Genomic DNA, 12,161 nt, shown 5'->3' with positions numbered 1-12,161 from the left:
GACGTCGGGGGCGCGGACCTTCGTGCGTCGAACACCGGCAAACGTAGCATATATCGCCTGATATGAAAAAAAAATCGGTCACGAGGAGAACACTACGAGTATATACGTTCGATAACCGATACACGAAGCGGTGCATAAGCGGGCGGTCGCCCTCGTAAGGACGACTCACGACGCCGCGAGCACTCACGCAGGTCCGTGACGGTTCTCTCCGCTCTTATTCGTATCCCTTCGTATACCTTCGTCCGACTCGGAAACGTTCTCTTACAGTTTTTAAGAAGAACGACGGCGGGTTGTCAAGGCAAGAAGGGACAGAGAGAGACAGAGGTAGAGTTTCGTAGTCTCCCGTGAACACGATAGATTATATATCGAGCATGCGTACGACTTGCACGGTCTCTGCACGACCGCGACGAACGCCGACGAGCGTCCAACAATCGCTCGTACGTCGCGTATGTTCTCTCCGTCCGCTCTTATTCGTATCCTCGTTCTTGTACCTTCGTCCGACTCTGAAACGTTCTCTTATATAAAGAAGAACGACGGCGGGTTGTTAAGGCAAGAAGGGACAGAGAGAGACAGATACGGAGAGTAACGATACGCAACGCAAGCAGTCTTAGGTTTACGTGAGCAACCCTCAGCCAGGCGTGGTCCAGGAATTGTATCCGTGGACCGCAATGTGCGTTCGAAATGTCGATGTTCATGTGTCCTGCAGTTCACACGTTGACGCGCAATTAGCTGCGTTCTTCATCGACCCACGAGCCAAGTGATCCACCGTTCAGGGTAATCTTTTATAAATTTTGCAACAGTTCAATACTCAAATGTACTCTTCTCGGTTCTAGCGAAGCCGAGTTCCGTCACGTTCGACCAACGAGAATCGAACGCGCAGAAGTCGCCATAGGATTGACGACACAAAAACGTTCGAAAAAAAAGAAACCGACGAACGCGCGAAGATACGCGCGTTCGCCGGCCGGGCGTAAAGTACATTATGATATATAACAACCATCGAGATCGAAGCTCCGTTCGTCAGGAAACGACGGGGATATATACACCCGATTCTGAATCCTCTGTACAGCACACGATCTCGCGAACGAGTAAGGACGGTGGCTAGCCCATGTTTTATATGTGTTTGATTCTACTCTCTAGTCCAATTATTCAAGAAACAGCGCGCGTGCATCTCTCCATCGTTCGGGTGATAGTAAAGATTCGATGGGATTTGCGCGGCCGTCCGCCTCGAGCGGTCTTTCGTCCCAATATCCAGAAGCAGAGTTTGAAAAACTCTAGCGACGGCACGGGTGTCCGACTCACGACATCGAGGTTTCGAAGCCGGCGATCCCCTCCGAACGGATGGCGACCACGCGACGACTGAAAGCATGAAAAATCGACGAAAGATAGAACACATCTCCGTTCGGGTGATGTTTTTTTTTAAAAAAAAAACAAAAATTCGATGGTACTCGCAGCCATCGTCCTCGCGCGGTCTTTCGTCCCAACATCCAGAAGCAGAGTTTGAAAAGCTCTAGCGACGGCACGGGTGTCCGACTCACGACAACGAGGATAGACAGCCGGTTCCCTCCGAACGGGTTATGCGACGACGATAAACTCGATGAAACTTTAGTCTCGTTCAGGTAGTGTGTGTGTCTTGTAAATCAAAAATTCGATGGGACTCTCATCCATCGTCCTCGCGCGGTCTTTCGTCCCAACATCCAGAAGCAGAGTTTGAAAAACTCTAGCGACGGCACGGGTGTCCGACTCACGACAACGAGGATAGACAGCCGGTCCCCTCTGAACGGTATATTATATATATGCGATGATAGACGACAAACTGGATGAAACTAAGTCTCGTTCAGGTAGTGTGTACATCAAAAATTCGATGGAACTCGCATCCGTCGTCCTCGCGCGGTCTTTCGTCCCAATATCCAGAAGCAGAGTTTGAAAAACTCTAGCGACGGCACGGGTGTCCGACTCACGACAACGAGGAAAGACAGCCGGTCCCCTCTGAACGGTATATTATATGAAACTTTAAGTCTCGTTCAGGTAGTGTGTACATCAAAAATTCGATGGAACTCGAATCCGTCGTCCTCGCGCGGTCTTTCGTCCCAATATCCAGAAGCAGAGTTTGAAAAACTCTAGCGACGGCACGGGTGTCCGACTCACGACAACGAGGATAGACAGCCGGTCCCCTCTGAACGGTATATAATATACATTATGCGACGGTAGACGATCAACTAGACGAAACTTTAGTCTCGTTCAGGTGGTGTAAAAAAATTCGATGGGATACGCACGCACGGCTGTCGTCGTCCTCGAGCGGTCTTTCGTCCCAATATCCAGAAGCAGAGTTTGAAAAACTCTAGCGACGGCACGGGTGTCCGACTCACGACATCGAGGCTTCGAAGCCGGCGGCATTCCCCTCTGAACGAACTTCGGCTATACTAGTTACGAATCGTTGCTACACATCGTCTTCATCGTCGTCGTCGTCGACATCGACATCGTATCATCATCATCATCGGTCATCGTCGCATAGCGGGCCAACATCCACGCGATGCGTCTTCGTTCTAGGTTACCCGATCCACGAGTATGTTACACGTGGTTTCGTTATTTCGAACGAAACGACACACGAAGAGCACACGCCCTGTGGGTAGGAAGCACGTTTCGAGAACGACGAGAGTTTCGATGAAAGAGACGAGAAAAGTCGACGCAGAAGGTATCCATGGATCTTCGAAGAGAACCTTCGAAGATGTATATCGGTATCCTTTCGCTCTGCGCGACTCGCTACAAGTTCTTTCGCTCTCGTCGACTCGTTCTAGACGCTTCGTTCGATCCCAAAGAGGAGTCTTCGATATGTCCCGTTGCTAGGAGGAGAACAAACGCAACACAGACCACGAAACATAGAAGAGAATAGGCGAGCATGATCTCTCCGACACGAGGCACTTTAGAGATTTTCTTATTAGTTTGCATGGACTTTTATATTCGTTCGTACGGTTTCCACGATGCAAATACGAAATACGAGATCGTGACGGCGGGTCTTTCTGTGTACGGCCTCTCGCAGGCGCCACGACTGCATTTCTCTTTACACGTGGTTTCCATCGTAATTTTTTTCGTTTGATATCGAGCCTTAACTTTTGTTGGCTCTTTCGAAGCTAGAGTTCCCTTTTATTAGAATTTCATATATATATATGTTTTATTCGGAGACGGCGGGTCTTTCTGTTTACGACCTCACGCAGGCGCCTCGAATAAGTTTCATTCGCATTTCGTTTTTATACTTATACATATCTCTTCATCCCGATGATCGAGAGAGAGTGCCACCTTCTCTTCGTATAATTCCGTAGCTGGAGGGTCGTCTCCTCCTTAAGAATATTACTATTCGTGCCAACGGAGGTTGCCAAGCTCCCTGGCGTTTTCGTTTGTTAAAGTATATAGCTTGTTAATAAGTCGTATATACTTTCGTCGATACAGGAGGAGTACAGCTCCTTACCGACCATTGATATATATTTCATAGTTTTTATATGTGTTCAAGTCAAATTCTTTTGGTATCGTATCGTTAATGATCCTTCCGCAGGTTCACCTACGGAAACCTTGTTACGACTTTTACTTCCTCTAAATGATCAAGTTTGGTCATCTTCCCGGTAACATCGGCAATGCTTATCACATTGGCCGCGCACCAGTCCGAAGACCTCACTAAATCATTCAATCGGTAGTAGCGACGGGCGGTGTGTACAAAGGGCAGGGACGTAATCAACGCGAGCTTATGACTCGCGCTTACTGGGAATTCCTCGTTCATGGGGAATAATTGCAAGCCCCAATCCCTAGCACGAAGGAGGTTCAGCGGGTTACCCGGGCCTTTCGGCCAGGGAAAACACGCTGATTCCTTCAGTGTAGCGCGCGTGCGGCCCAGAACATCTAAGGGCATCACAGACCTGTTATTGCTTAATCTCGTGCGGCTAGAAGCCGCCTGTTCCTCTAAGAAGATTTGTTTGTACGTTGGTAGTAAAAATCCACCGACCGAAGCCGGGGGCCTTCGAGATACCATAAGTTACGTCTATTTAGCAGGCTAGAGTCTCGTTCGTTATCGGAATTAACCAGACAAATCGCTCCACCAACTAAGAACGGCCATGCACCACCACCCACCGAATCAAGAAAGAGCTATCAATCTGTCAATCCTTCCGGTGTCCGGGCCTGGTGAGGTTTCCCGTGTTGAGTCAAATTAAGCCGCAGGCTCCACTCCTGGTGGTGCCCTTCCGTCAATTCCTTTAAGTTTCAGCTTTGCAACCATACTTCCCCCGGAACCCAAAAGCTTTGGTTTCCCGGAAGCTGCCCGCCGAGTCATCGGAGGAACTTCGGCGGATCGCTGGCTGGCATCGTTTATGGTTAGAACTAGGGCGGTATCTGATCGCCTTCGAACCTCTAACTTTCGTTCTTGATTAATGAAAACATTTTTGGCAAATGCTTTCGCTTCTGTCCGTCTTGCGACGATCCAAGAATTTCACCTCTAACGTCGCAATACGAATGCCCCCATCTGTCCCTATTAATCATTACCTCGGGGCTCCGAAAACCAACAAAATAGAACCGAGGTCCTATTCCATTATTCCATGCACACAGTATTCAGGCGAAGGTAGCCTGCTTTAAGCACTCTAATTTGTTCAAAGTAAACGTATCGGCCCACCTCGACACTCAGTGAAGAGCACCGCGATGGGATATTAGTTGGACCGCCCGCGAGGAGCTAAGCCCACCGATAGGACGTACCACATAATGCCAGTTAAACACCGCGAGCGGTGAACCGACACTGTGACACACAGATTCAACTACGAGCTTTTTAACCGCAACAACTTTAATATACGCTATTGGAGCTGGAATTACCGCGGCTGCTGGCACCAGACTTGCCCTCCAATTGGTCCTCGTTAAAGGATTTAAAGTGTACTCATTCCGATTACGGGGCCTCGGATGAGTCCCGTATCGTTATTTTTCGTCACTACCTCCCCGTGCCGGGAGTGGGTAATTTGCGCGCCTGCTGCCTTCCTTGGATGTGGTAGCTGTTTCTCAGGCTCCCTCTCCGGAATCGAACCCTGATTCCCCGTTACCCGTTACAACCATGGTAGGCGCAGAACCTACCATCGACAGTTGATAAGGCAGACATTTGAAAGATGCGTCGCCGGTGCTAGACGACCATGCGATCAGCACAAAGTTATTCAGAGTCACCAAAACAAACGATGGACGGACAGACGAGCCATCCGCCACCGATTGGTTTTGATCTAATAAAAGCATTCCTACCATCTCTGGTCGGAATCTGTTTGCATGTATTAGCTCTAGAATTACCACAGTTATCCAAGTAAATGTAGGTATGATCTAAGAAACCATAACTGATTTAATGAGCCATTCGCGGTTTCACCTTAATGCGGCATGTACTGAGACATGCATGGCTTAATCTTTGAGACAAGCATATGACTACTGGCAGGATCAACCAGGGATCTTATTCGTATAACAATTCTTATAAATTTCGTTTAAGTTCTCTTCGTGTCGTAGGTGGGACGTAAGCACCGTACGACGAGACTTTTCGTTCTTAAGATAGATATATTATAAAATATATCTCTTAGCGACGTTCGAGATACACCCATAGTTCAGTAATAATCTTCGAACGCCGCTCGCAGCCACTTTGTAATTCTCAACTTCTCCTCTCTCTCTCTCATAGTATTATATAAAATGTTTAAGAATCATACTTCTAAAGGAACATTCTATAATGCTGTCTTCGTGTAAAAAGACTTATATCTCTCCTCCTCTCTCAACTCTTAGAATATCTTAGCGGTAAAGCACGTATACACACCTCACGCTGAACGAACAAGCGCGTATCCCAGTGCGTCGCGCTGGACATACCGTAAGAATATTCTTCCTTTTCGGTAGAACATTCTCGGTAGAAGACATACTACGCAAAGATAGTACGCTCTACCGGCCCGTCGAATACTTCTGCGAAAGCAGAAGTTCGGCGAACGCTAATTTTTTGAAAAAATCGATCAAAATGTTTAATCCCGACGTATTTAATGGAGATATAACGATTGCCGTAAAAAAATTTATACCTTATAACGCTTTTTAACGAATAAACTCGAAAAAACTTTTTCGCACTCGGAATTTTTCTAAGTCCCAACGTACCGGCTCGGAATTTTTCTATGTTCCAACGACCGGTCGTGTCGGTCCGAACGTTTTTATATCCGTCTGCCGACGATATAAACGCTTAATCCCGACGTATTTTATCGAGTTATAACGATTTATGTAAAAACATCCGTACCTCGTAACGCTTTTTAACGAATTAACTCGAAAAGAGTGTTCGGTCCGAAAATTTTCCAAGTTCGAACGACCGGCCGCATAGGTCCGTTTTTAAAAATCGTTCTCGGACGGAAATAAACAATTAATCCCGACGTATTTTGTCGTGTTACGTCGATTTATGCAAAAAAATTCATACCTTGTAACGCTTTTAACCGAGTAAACTCGAAAAAACTTTTTCGCACTCGGAATTTTTCTAAGTCCCAACGTACCGGCTCGGAATTTTTCTATGTTCCAACGACCGGTCGTGTCGGTCCGAACGTTTTTATATCCGTCTGCCGACGATATAAACGCTTAATCCCGACGTATTTTATCGAGTTATAACGATTTATGTAAAAATATTCGTACCTCGTAACGCTTTTTAACGAATTAACTCGAAAAGAGTGTTCGGTCCGAAAATTTTCCAAGTTCGAACGACCGGCCGCATAGGTCCGTTTTTAAAAATAGTTCTCGGACGGAAATAAACCATTAATCCCGACGTACTTTGTCGTGTTACGTCGATTTATGCAAAAAAATTCATACCTTGTAACGCTTTTAACCGAGTAAACTCGAAAAAACTTTTTCGGACTCGGAATTTTTCTAAGTCCCAACGTACCGGCTCGGAATTTTTCTATGTTCCAACGACCGGTCGTGTCGGTCCGAACGTTTTTATATCCGTCTGCCGACGATATAAACGCTTAATCCCGACGTATTTTATCGAGTTATAACGATTTATGTAAAAATATTCGTACCTCGTAACGCTTTTTAACGAATTAACTCGAAAAGAGTGTTCGGTCCGAAAATTTTCCAAGTTCGAACGACCGGCCGCATAGGTCCGTTTTTAAAAATCGTTCTCGGACGGAAATAAACCATTAATCCCGACGTATTTTGTCGTGTTACGTCGATTTATGCAAAAAAATTCATACCTTGTAAGGCTTTTAACCGAGTAAACTCGAAAAAACTTTTTCGCACTCGGAATTTTTCTAAGTCCCAACGTACCGGCTCGGAATTTTTCTATGTTCCAACGACCGGTCGTGTCGGTCCGAACGTTTTTATATCCGTCTGCCGACGATATAAACGCTTAATCCCGACGTATTTTATCGAGTTATAACGATTTATGTAAAAACATCCGTACCTCGTAACACTTTTTAACGAGTTATTTCGAGGGGAACTTTCGGCCTTTTCGTAACGGGGCGAAAAAATTCAAAGTTCCAACGTCCCAGTCATGTTGGTCCGGCGGATGAAATTTTTTAAAAAAATAAAGTGAAATCGCTACTTTCGACTAGATTTCGTCGAAACATAACGATTTCACTGATAATTTCGATACCTTATAACGCTTTTTCTCGAGTTATTTCGAGTTGAACTTTCGGTACTTTCGTCGCGGTGCGAAAAAATTCTAAGTTCCAACGTCCCGGTCATGTTGGTCCGGTGGATGAAATTTTTTAAAAAAATAAAGTGAAATCGCTACTTTCGACTAGATTTCGTCGAAACATAACGATTTCACTGATAATTCCGATACCTTATAACGCTTTTTCTCGAGTTATTTCGAGTTGAACTTTCGGTACTTTCGTGGCGGTGCGAAAAAATTCTAAGTTCCAACGTCCCGGTCATGTTGGTCCGGTGGATGAAATTTTTTAAAAAAATAAAGTGAAATCGTAACGTTCGACTAGATTTCGTCGAAACATAACGATTTCACTGATAATTTCGATACCTTATAACGCTTTTTCTCGAGTTATTTCGAGTTGAACTTTCGGTACATTCGTGGCGGTGCGAAAAAATTCTAAGTTCCAACGTCCCGGTCATGTTGGTCCGGTGGATGAAATTTTTTAAAAAAATAAAGTGAAATCGTAACGTTCGACTAGATTTCGTCGAAACATAACGATTTCACTGATAATTTCGATACCTTATAACGCTTTTTCTCGAGTTATTTCGAGTTGAACTTTCGGTACTTTCGTGGCGGTGCGAAAAAATTCTGTTCCAACGTCCCGGTCATGTTGGTCCGGCGGACGAAATTTTTCAAAAAAATAAAGTGAAATCGTTACTTTCGACCAGATTACGTCGTAACATAGCGATTACACGCAAAATTTCGATACATTATAACGCTTTTCTGCGAGTTACTTCTACTCGAACGTTCGAACAGAGGCGGATGTTTCAAAGTCCATGCGATGCAACGATACGCTCTTACGCGTTGCTCGCTCGCTCCGCTCGCTCGAAAAAAAATAGCCGAACCCAAAACCAATAACTTTTGCGTTCGTTCTTCGATTTCATCGAAAACTTCGTTAGAACGCGCGGGATCGGTTTAGGGTTGGGCTAGATGGGTCCGAGCGAGCGCCGCGAGCGAGCATTTATCGCGACCTTTCTCCTCGTTTTCGTCTCTCTCGAGAAGCGGGAAAAACGCGAATGAACGCGAATGAACGCGAATGAACGCGAATGAACACGAATGAACGCGAATGAACGCGAATGAACGCGAATGAACGCGAAAGAACGCGAAAGAACGTGAAAGACGTTAGAAGGGCGCGCGCGCGCGCGCGCACGGCGCGTCGCGCCCCGCAGCGTGCCTTAAGAGAGTCATAGTTACTCCCGCCGTTTACCCGCTGAATTTGACGTGCGCGCGCAGCGGCGTATTGCTTTTTACTTGTACGCGGCCGAGATAAACCATTATTTCCGTCGTATTTTGTCGTGGTACGTCGGTTTATGCAAAGATATTCCAACCTTGTAACGATTTTTAGCGGGTCAATTCGACGGGAACATCCGGCCTCTTCGTAGCGGGGCGACAAAATTCCAAGTTCCAACCTCTCGGCCATTTTAGTCCGGCGGACGAAATTTTTCAAAAAAATAAAGTGAAATCGTTACTTTCGACCAGATTACGTCGTAACATAGCGATTACACGCAAAATTTCGATACATTATAACGCTTTTCAGCGAGTTACTTCTACTCGAACGTTCGAACAGAGGCGGATGTTTCAAAGTCCATGCGATGCAACGATACGCTCTTACGCGTTGCTCGCTCGCTCCGCTCGCTCGAAAAAAAATAGCCCAACCCAAAACCAATAACTTTTGCGTTCGTTCTTCGATTTCATCGAAAACTTCGTTAGAACGCGCGGGATCGGTTTAGGGTTGGGCTAGATGGGTCCGAGCGAGCGCCGCGAGCGAGCATTTATCGCGACCTTTCTCCTCGTTTTCGTCTCTCTCGAGAAGCGGGAAAAACGCGAATGAACGCGAATGAACGCGAATGAACGCGAATGAATACGAATGAACGCGAATGAACGCGAATGAACGCGAAAGAACGCGAAAGATCGTGAAAGACGTTAGAAGGGCGCGCGCGCGCGCGCGCACGGCGCGTCGCGCCCCGCAGCGTGCCTTAAGAGAGTCATAGTTACTCCCGCCGTTTACCCGCTGAATTTGACGTGCGCGCGCAGCGGCGTATTGCTTTTTACTTGTACGCGGCCGAGATAAACCATTATTTCCGACGTATTTTATCGTGGTACGTCGATTTATGCAAAGATATTCCAACCTTGTAACGATTTTTAGCGGGTCAATTCGATGGGAACATCCGGCCTCTTCGTAGCGGGGCGACAAAATTCCAAGTTCCAACCTCTCGGCCATTTTGGTCCGGCGGACGAAATTTTTCAAAAAAATAAAGTGAAATCGTTACTTTCGAACAGATTACGTCGTAACATAGCGATTTCACGCAAAATTTCGATACATTATAACGCTATTCAGCGAGTTATTTCTACTCGAACGTTCGAACAGAGGCGGATGTTTCAAAGTCCATGCGATGCAACGATACGCTCTTACGCGTTGCTCGCTCGCTCCGCTCGCTCGAAAAAAAATAGCCCAACCCAAAACCAATAACTTTTGCGTTCGTTCTTCGATTTCATCGAAAACTTCGTTAGAACGCGCGGGATCGGTTTAGGGTTGGGCTAGATGGGTCCGAGCGAGCGCCGCGAGCGAGCATTTATCGCGACCTTTCTCCTCGTTTTCGTCTCTCTCGAGAAGCGGGAAAAACGCGAATGAACGCGAATGAACGCGAATGAACGCGAATGAACGCGAATGAACGCGAATGAACGCGAATGAACGCGAATGAACGCGAATGAACGCGAAAGAACGCGAAAGAACGTGAAAGACGTTAGAAGGGCGCGCGCGCGCGCGCGCACGGCGCGTCGCGCCCCGCAGCGTGCCTTAAGAGAGTCATAGTTACTCCCGCCGTTTACCCGCTGAATTTGACGTGCGCGCGGAGCGGCGTATTGCTTTTTACTTGTACGCGGCCGAGATAAACCATTATTTCCGACGTATTTTATCGTGGTACGTCGATTTATGCAAAGATATTCCAACCTTGTAACGATTTTTAGCGGGTCAATTCGATGGGAACATCCGGCCTCTTCGTAGCGGGGCGACAAAATTCCAAGTTCCAACCTCTCGGCCATTTTGGTCCGGCGGACGAAATTTTTCACAAAAATAAAGTGAAATCGTTACTTTCGACCAGATTACGTCGTAACATAGCGATTTCACGCAAAATTTCGATACATTATAACGCTATTCAGCGAGTTATTTCTACTCGAACGTTCGAACAGAGGCGGATGTTTCAAAGTCCATGCGATGCAACGATACGCTCTTACGCGTTGCTCGCCTGCTCCGCTCGCTCGAAAAAAAATAGCCCAACCCAAAACCAATAACTTTTGCGTTCGTTCTTCGATTTCATCGAAAACTTCGTTAGAACGCGCGGGATCGGTTTAGGGTTGGGCTAGATGGGTCCGAGCGAGCGCCGCGAGCGAGCATTTATCGCGACCTTTCTCATCGTTTTCGTCTCTCTCGAGAAGCGGGAAAAGCGCGAATGAACGCGAATGAACGCGAATGAACGCGAATGAACGCGAATGAACGCGAATGAACGCGAATGAACGCGAATGAACGCGAAAGAACGCGAAAGAACGTGAAAGACGTTAGAAGGGCGCGCGCGCGCGCGCGCACGGCGCGTCGCGCCCCGCAGCGTGCCTTAAGAGAGTCATAGTTACTCCCGCCGTTTACCCGCTGAATTTGACGTGCGCGCGCAGCGGCGTATTGCTTTTTACTTGTACGCGGCCGAGATAAACCATTATTTCCGACGTATTTTATCGTGGTACGTCGATTTATGCAAAGATATTCCAACCTTGTAACGATTTTTAGCGGGTCAATTCGATGGGAACATCCGGCCTCTTCGTAGCGGGGCGACAAAATTCCAAGTTCCAACCTCTCGGCCATTTTGGTCCGACGGACGAAATTTTTCAAAAAAATAAAGTGAAATCGTTACTTTCGACCAGATTACGTCGTAACATAGCGATTTCACGCAAAATTTCGATACATTATAACGCTATTCAGCGAGTTACTTCTACTCGAACGTTCGAACAGAGGCGGATGTTTCAAAGTCCATGCGATGCAACGATACGCTCTTACGCGTTGCTCGCTCGCTCCGCTCGCTCGAAAAAAAATAGCCCAACCCAAAACCAACAACTTTTGCGTTCGTTCTTCGATTTCATCGAAAACTTCGTTAGAACGCGCGGGATCGGTTTAGGGTTGGGCTAGATGGGTCCGAGCGAGCGCCGCGAGCGAGCATGTATCGCGACCTTTCTCCTCGTTTTCGTCTCTCTCGAGAAGCGGGAAAAACGCGAATGAACGCGAATGAACGCGAATGAACGCGAATGAACGCGAATGAACGCGAATGAATGCGAAAGAACGCGAAAGAACGTGAAAGACGTTAGAAGGGCGCGCGCGCGCGCGCGCACGGCGCGTCGCGCCCCGCAGCGTGCCTTAAGAGAGTCATAGTTACTCCCGCCGTTTACCCGCTGAATTTGACGTGCGCGCGGTGCTGCGTATTGCTTTTTACTTGTACGCGGCCGAAATAAACCA

The 12,161-nt window shown here is 47.0% G+C and overlaps 2 non-coding genes across 2 annotated transcripts; both read right to left on the bottom strand.

Moving 5' to 3' along the window:
- Nucleotides 1–622: 622 nt before the first annotated feature.
- Nucleotides 623–777, bottom strand: LOC143303830 (5.8S ribosomal RNA). The gene has a single exon (XR_013060481.1). It is a non-coding gene; the product is annotated as a 5.8S ribosomal RNA (ribosomal RNA).
- A 2,753-nt stretch (nucleotides 778–3,530) lies between these two features.
- Nucleotides 3,531–5,453, bottom strand: LOC143303846 (small subunit ribosomal RNA). Its single transcript, XR_013060497.1, has one exon. It is a non-coding gene; the product is annotated as a small subunit ribosomal RNA (ribosomal RNA).
- Between the last annotated feature and the right edge of the window lie 6,708 nt (nucleotides 5,454–12,161).

This window comes from Bombus vancouverensis, chromosome 16 (assembly GCF_051014615.1).
Source record: "Bombus vancouverensis nearcticus chromosome 16, iyBomVanc1_principal, whole genome shotgun sequence".
Lineage (NCBI taxonomy): Eukaryota > Metazoa > Arthropoda > Insecta > Hymenoptera > Apidae > Bombus > Bombus vancouverensis.
This window is presented reverse-complemented; position numbering and strand designations above follow the sequence as displayed.